Source organism: Coregonus clupeaformis, chromosome 6 (genome assembly GCF_020615455.1).
Source record: "Coregonus clupeaformis isolate EN_2021a chromosome 6, ASM2061545v1, whole genome shotgun sequence".
NCBI lineage: Eukaryota > Metazoa > Chordata > Actinopteri > Salmoniformes > Salmonidae > Coregonus > Coregonus clupeaformis.
Genome location: NC_059197.1, coordinates 31,662,991 through 31,670,490, shown reverse-complemented (window position 1 = coordinate 31,670,490; position 7,500 = coordinate 31,662,991). Strand labels below are relative to the sequence as shown.

The 7,500-nt window shown below is 40.1% G+C and overlaps 1 protein-coding gene across 6 annotated transcripts in view; it reads right to left on the bottom strand.

The window, feature by feature from the left end:
* ryr1b (ryanodine receptor 1b (skeletal)) overlaps nt 1–7,500 on the bottom strand; it is a 215,757-nt gene that overhangs the window by 96,073 nt on the left and 112,184 nt on the right. The gene's annotated exons all lie outside the window — the stretch shown is intronic.

The following is a 7,500-nucleotide window of genomic DNA, read 5'->3' as shown; positions in this document are numbered from 1 at the left end:
TAATAACCACTACAAACCCTCAGCCCATAGAGAATAATAACCACTACAAACCCCTCAGCCCATAGAGAATAATAACCACTACAAACACTCAGCCCATAGAGAATAATAACCACTACAAACCCTCAGCCCATAGAGAATAATAACCACTACAAACCCTCAGCCCATAAGGGAGAATAATAACCACTACAAACACTCAGCCCATAGAGAATAATAACCACTACAAACACTCAGCCCATAGAGAATAATAACCACTACAAACCCTCAGCCCATAGAGAATAATAACCACTACAAACACTCAGCCCATAGAGAATAATAACCACTACAAACCTCAGCCCATAGAGAATAATAACCACTACAAACCCTCAGCCCATAGAGAATAATAACCACTACAAACACTCAGCCCATAGAGAATAATAACCACTACAAACACTCAGCCCATAGAGAATAATAACCACTACAAACCCTCAGCCCATAGAGAATAATAACCACTACAAACACTCAGCCCATAGAGAATAATAACCACTACAAACACTCAGCCCATAGAGAATAATAACCACTACAAACCCTCAGCCCATAGAGAATAATAACACTACAAACACTCAGCCCATAGAGAATAATAACCACTACAAACCCTCAGCCCATAGAGAATAATAACCACTACAAACCCTCAGCCCATAGAGAATAATAACCACTACAAACACTCAGCCCATAGAGAATAATAACCACTACAAACCCTCAGCCCATAGAGAATAATAACCACTACAAACACTCAGCCCATAGAGAAATAATAACCACTACAAACACTCAGCCCATAGAGAATAATAACCACTACAAACCCTCAGCCCATAGAGAATAATAACCACTAGCAAACCCTCAGCCCATAGAGAATAATAACCACTACAAACCCTCAGCCCATAGAGAATAATAACCACTACAAACACTCAGCCCATAGAGAATAATAACCACTACAAACACTCAGCCCATAGAGAATAACCACTACAAACACTCAGCCCATAGAGAATAATAACCACTACAAACACTCAGCCCATAGAGAATAATAACCACTACAAACACTCAGCCCATAGAGAATAATAACCACTACAAACCCTCAGCCCATAGAGAATAATAACCACTACAAACCCTCAGCCCATAGAGAATAATAACCACTACAAACCCTCAGCCCATAGAGAATAATAACCACTACAAACCCTCAGCCCATAGAGAATAATAACCACTACAAACCCTCAGCCCAAGAGAATAATAACCACTACAAACCCTCAGCCCATAGAGAATAATAACCACTACAAACCCTCAGCCCATAGAGAATAATAACCACTACAAACCCTCAGCCCATAGAGAATAATAACCACTACAAACCCTCAGCCCATAGAGAATAATAACCACTACAAACACTCAGCCCATAGAGAATAATAACCACTACAAACACTCAGCCCATATAGAATAATAACCACTACAAACCCTCAGCCCATAGAGAATAATAACCACTACAAACCCTCAGCCCATAGAGAATAATAACCACTACAAACCCTCAGCCCATAGAGAATAATAACCACTACAAACACTCAGCCCATAGAGAATAATAACCACTACAAACACTCAGCCCATAGAGAATAATAACCACTACAAACACTCAGCCCATAGAGAATAATAACCACTACAAACACTCAGCCCATAGAGAATAATAACCACTACAAACACTCAGCCCATAGAGAATAATAACCACTACAAACCCTCAGCCCATAGAGAATAATAACCACTACAAACCCTCAGCCCATAGAGAATAATAACCACTACAAACCCTCAGCCCATAGAGAATAATAACCACTACAAACACTCAGCCCATAGAGAATAATAACCACTACAAACACTCAGCCCATAGAGAATAATAACCACTACAAACCCTCAGCCCATAGAGAATAATAACCACTACAAACACTCAGCCCATAGAGAATAATAACCACTACAAACCCTCAGCCCATAGAGAATAATAACCACTACAAACACTCAGCCCATAGAGAATAATAACCACTACAAACACTCCAGCCCATAGAGAATAATAACCACTACAAACCCTCAGCCCATAGAGAATAACCACACAAACACTCAGCCCATAGAGAATAATAACCACTACAAACACTCAGCCCATAGAGAATAATAACCACTACAAACCCTCAGCCCATAGAGAATAATAACCACTACAAACACTCAGCCCATAGAGAATAATAACCACTACAAACCCCTCAGCCCATAGAGAATAATAACCACTACAAACCCTCAGCCCATAGAGAATAATAACCACTACAAACACTCAGCCCATAGAGAATAATATCCACTACAAACCCTCAGCCCATAGAGAATAATAACCACTACAAACCCTCAGCCCATAGAGAATAATAACCACTACAAACACTCAGCCCATAGAGAATAATAACCACTACAAACCCTCAGCCCATAGAGAATAATAACCACTACAAACCTCAGCCCATAGAGAATAATAACCACTACAAACCCTCAGCCCATAGAGAATAATAACCACTACAAACCCTCAGCCCATAGAGAATAATAACCACTACAAACCCTCAGCCCATAGAGAATAATAACCACTACAAACCCTCAGCCCATAGAGAATAATAACCACTACAAACCCTCAGCCCATAGAGAATAATAACCACTACAAACACTCAGCCCATAGAGAATAATAACCACTACAAACACTCAGCCCATAGAGAATAATAACCACTACAAACCCTCAGCCCATAGAGAATAATAACCACTACAAACCCTCAGCCCATAGAGAATAATAACCACTACAAACCCTCAGCCCATAGAGAATAATAACCACTACAAACCCTCAGCCCATAGAGAATAATAACCACTACAAACCCTCAGCCCATAGAGAATAATAACCACTACAAACCCTCAGCCCATAGAGAATAATAACCACTACAAACCCTCAGCCCATAGAGAATAATAACCACTACAAACCCTCAGCCCATAGAGAATAATAACCACTACAAACCCTCAGCCCATAGAGAATAATAACCACTACAAACCCTCAGCCCATAGAGAATAATAACCACTACAAACCCTCAGCCCATAGAGAATAATAACCACTACAAACACTCAGCCCATAGAGAATAATAACCACTACAAACCCTCCAGCCCATAGAGAATAATAACCACTACAAACACTCAGCCCATAGAGAATAATAACCACTACAAACCCTCAGCCCATGAGAATAATAACCACTACAAACCCTCAGCCCATAGAGAATAATAACCACTACAAACCCTCAGCCCATAGAGAATAATAACCACTACAAACACTCAGCCCATAGAGAATAATAACCACTACAAACCCTCAGCCCATAGAGAATAATAACCACTACAAACCCTCAGCCCATAGAGAATAATAACCACTACAAACACTCAGCCCATAGAGAATAATAACCACTACAAACCCTCAGCCCATAGAGAATAATAACCACTACAAACACTCAGCCCATAGAGAATAATAACCACTACAAACCCTCAGCCCATAGAGAATAATAACCACTACAAACCCTCAGCCCATAGAGAATAATAACCACTACAAACCCTCAGCCCATAGAGAATAATAACCACTACAAACACTCAGCCCATAGAGAATAATAACCACTACAAACCCTCAGCCCATAGAGAATAATAACCACTACAAACCCTCAGCCCATAGAGAATAATAACCACTACAAACCCTCAGCCCATAGAGAATAATAACCACTACAAACACTCAGCCCATAGAGAATAATAACCACTACAAACCCTCAGCCCATAGAGAATAATAACCACTACAAACCCTCAGCCCATAGAGAATAATAACCACTACAAACACTCAGCCCATAGAGAATAATAACCACTACAAACCCTCAGCCCATAGAGAATAATAACCACTACAAACACTCAGCCCATAGAGAATAATAACCACTACAAACACTCAGCCCATAGAGAATAATAACCACTACAAACCCTCAGCCCATAGAGAATAATAACCACTACAAACCCTCAGCCCATAGAGAATAATAACCACTACAAACACTCAGCCCATAGAGAATAATAACCACTACAAACACTCAGCCCATAGAGAATAATAACCACTACAAACACTCAGCCCATAGAGAATAATAACCACTACAAACACTCAGCCCATAGAGAATAATAACCACTACAAACCCTCAGCCCATAGAGAATAATAACCACTACAAACACTCAGCCCATAGAGAATAATAACCACTACAAACCCTCAGCCCATAGAGAATAATAACCACTACAAACACTCAGCCCATAGAGAATAATAACCACTACAAACCCTCAGCCCATAGAGAATAATAACCACTACAAACACTCAGCCCATAGAGAATAATAACCACTACAAACCCTCAGCCCATAGAGAATAATAACCACTACAAACACTCAGCCCATAGAGAATAATAACCACTACAAACCCTCAGCCCATAGAGAATAATAACCACTACAAACCCTCAGCCCATAGAGAATAATAACCACTACAAACCCTCAGCCCATAGAGAATAATAACCACTACAAACCCTCAGCCCATAGAGAATAATAACCACTACAAACCCTCAGCCCATAGAGAATAATAACCACTACAAACCCTCAGCCCATAGAGAATAATAACCACTACAAACCCTCAGCCCATAGAGAATAATAACCACTACAAACCCTCAGCCCATAGAGAATAATAACCACTACAAACCCTCAGCCCATAGAGAATAATAACCACTACAAACCCTCAGCCCATAGAGAATAATAACCACTACAAACCCTCAGCCCATAGAGAATAATAACCACTACAAACACTCAGCCCATAGAGAATAATAACCACTACAAACACTCAGCCCATAGAGAATAATAACCACTACAAACACTCAGCCCATAGAGAATAATAACCACTACAAACACTCAGCCCATAGAGAATAATAACCACTACAAACCCTCAGCCCATAGAGAATAATAACCACTACAAACACTCAGCCCATAGAGAATAATAACCACTACAAACACCTCAGCCCATAGAGAATAATAACCACTACAAACACTCAGCCCATAGAGAATAATAACCACTACAAACCCTCAGCCCATAGAGAATAATAACCACTACAAACCCTCAGCCCATAGAGAATAATAACCACTACAAACACTCAGCCCATAGAGAATAATAACCACTACAAACCCTCAGCCCATAGAGAATAATAACCACTACAAACACTCAGCCCATAGAGAATAATAACCACTACAAACACTCAGCCCATAGAGAATAATAACCACTACAAACACTCAGCCCATAGAGAATAATAACCACTACAAACCCTCAGCCCATAGAGAATAATAACCACTACAAACACTCAGCCCATAGAGAATAATAACCACTACAAACCCTCAGCCCATAGAGAATAATAACCACTACAAACACTCAGCCCATAGAGAATAATAACCACTACAAACACTCAGCCCATAGAGAATAATAACCACTACAAACCCTCAGCCCATAGAGAATAATAACCACTACAAACACTCAGCCCATAGAGAATAATAACCACTACAAACCCTCAGCCCATAGAGAATAATAACCACTACAAACACTCAGCCCATAGAGAATAATAACCACTACAAACCCTCAGCCCATAGAGAATAATAACCACTACAAACCCTCAGCCCATAGAGAATAATAACCACTACAAACACTCAGCCCATAGAGAATAATAACCACTACAAACCCTCAGCCCATAGAGAATAATAACCACTACAAACACTCAGCCCATAGAGAATAATAACCACTACAAACCCTCAGCCCATAGAGAATAATAACCACTACAAACCCTCAGCCCATAGAGAATAATAACCACTACAAACACTCAGCCCATAGAGAATAATAACCACTACAAACCCTCAGCCCATAGAGAATAATAACCACTACAAACCCTCAGCCCATAGAGAATAATAACCACTACAAACACTCAGCCCATAGAGAATAATAACCACTACAAACCCTCAGCCCATAGAGAATAATAACCACTACAAACCCTCAGCCCATAGAGAATAATAACCACTACAAACCCTCAGCCCATAGAGAATAATAACCACTACAAACCCTCAGCCCATAGAGAATAATAACCACTACAAACACTCAGCCCATAGAGAATAATAACCACTACAAACCCTCAGCCCATAGAGAATAATAACCACTACAAACCCTCAGCCCATAGAGAATAATAACCACTACAAACCCTCAGCCCATAGAGAATAATAACCACTACAAACCCTCAGCCCATAGAGAATAATAACCACTACAAACCCTCAGCCCATAGAGAATAATAACCACTACAAACCCTCAGCCCATAGAGAATAATAACCACTACAAACACTCAGCCCATAGAGAATAATAACCACTACAAACCCTCAGCCCATAGAGAATAATAACCACTACAAACACTCAGCCCATAGAGAATAATAACCACTACAAACACTCAGCCCATAGAGAATAATAACCACTACAAACCCTCAGCCCATAGAGAATAATAACCACTACAAACACTCAGCCCATAGAGAATAATAACCACTACAAACCCTCAGCCCATAGAGAATAATAACCACTACAAACACTCAGCCCATAGAGAATAATAACCACTACAAACCCTCAGCCCATAGAGAATAATAACCACTACAAACACTCAGCCCATAGAGAATAATAACCACTACAAACCCTCAGCCCATAGAGAATAATAACCACTACAAACACTCAGCCCATAGAGAATAATAACCACTACAAACACTCAGCCCATAGAGAATAATAACCACTACAAACCCTCAGCCCATAGAGAATAATAACCACTACAAACCCTCAGCCCATAGAGAATAATAACCACTACAAACCCTCAGCCCATAGAGAATAATAACCACTACAAACCCTCAGCCCATAGAGAATAATAACCACTACAAACCCTCAGCCCATAGAGAATAATAACCACTACAAACCCTCAGCCCATAGAGAATAATAACCACTACAAACCCTCAGCCCATAGAGAATAATAACCACTACAAACCCTCAGCCCATAGAGAATAATAACCACTACAAACCCTCAGCCCATAGAGAATAATAACCACTACAAACCCTCAGCCCATAGAGAATAATAACCACTACAAACCCTCAGCCCATAGAGAATAATAACCACTACAAACACTCAGCCCATAGAGAATAATAACCACTACAAACCCTCAGCCCATAGAGAATAATAACCACTACAAACCCTCAGCCCATAGAGAATAATAACCACTACAAACCCTCAGCCCATAGAGAATAATAACCACTACAAACCCTCAGCCCATAGAGAATAATAACCACTACAAACCCTCAGCCCATAGAGAATAATAACCACTACAAACCCTCAGCCCATATAGAATAATAACCACTACAAACCCTCA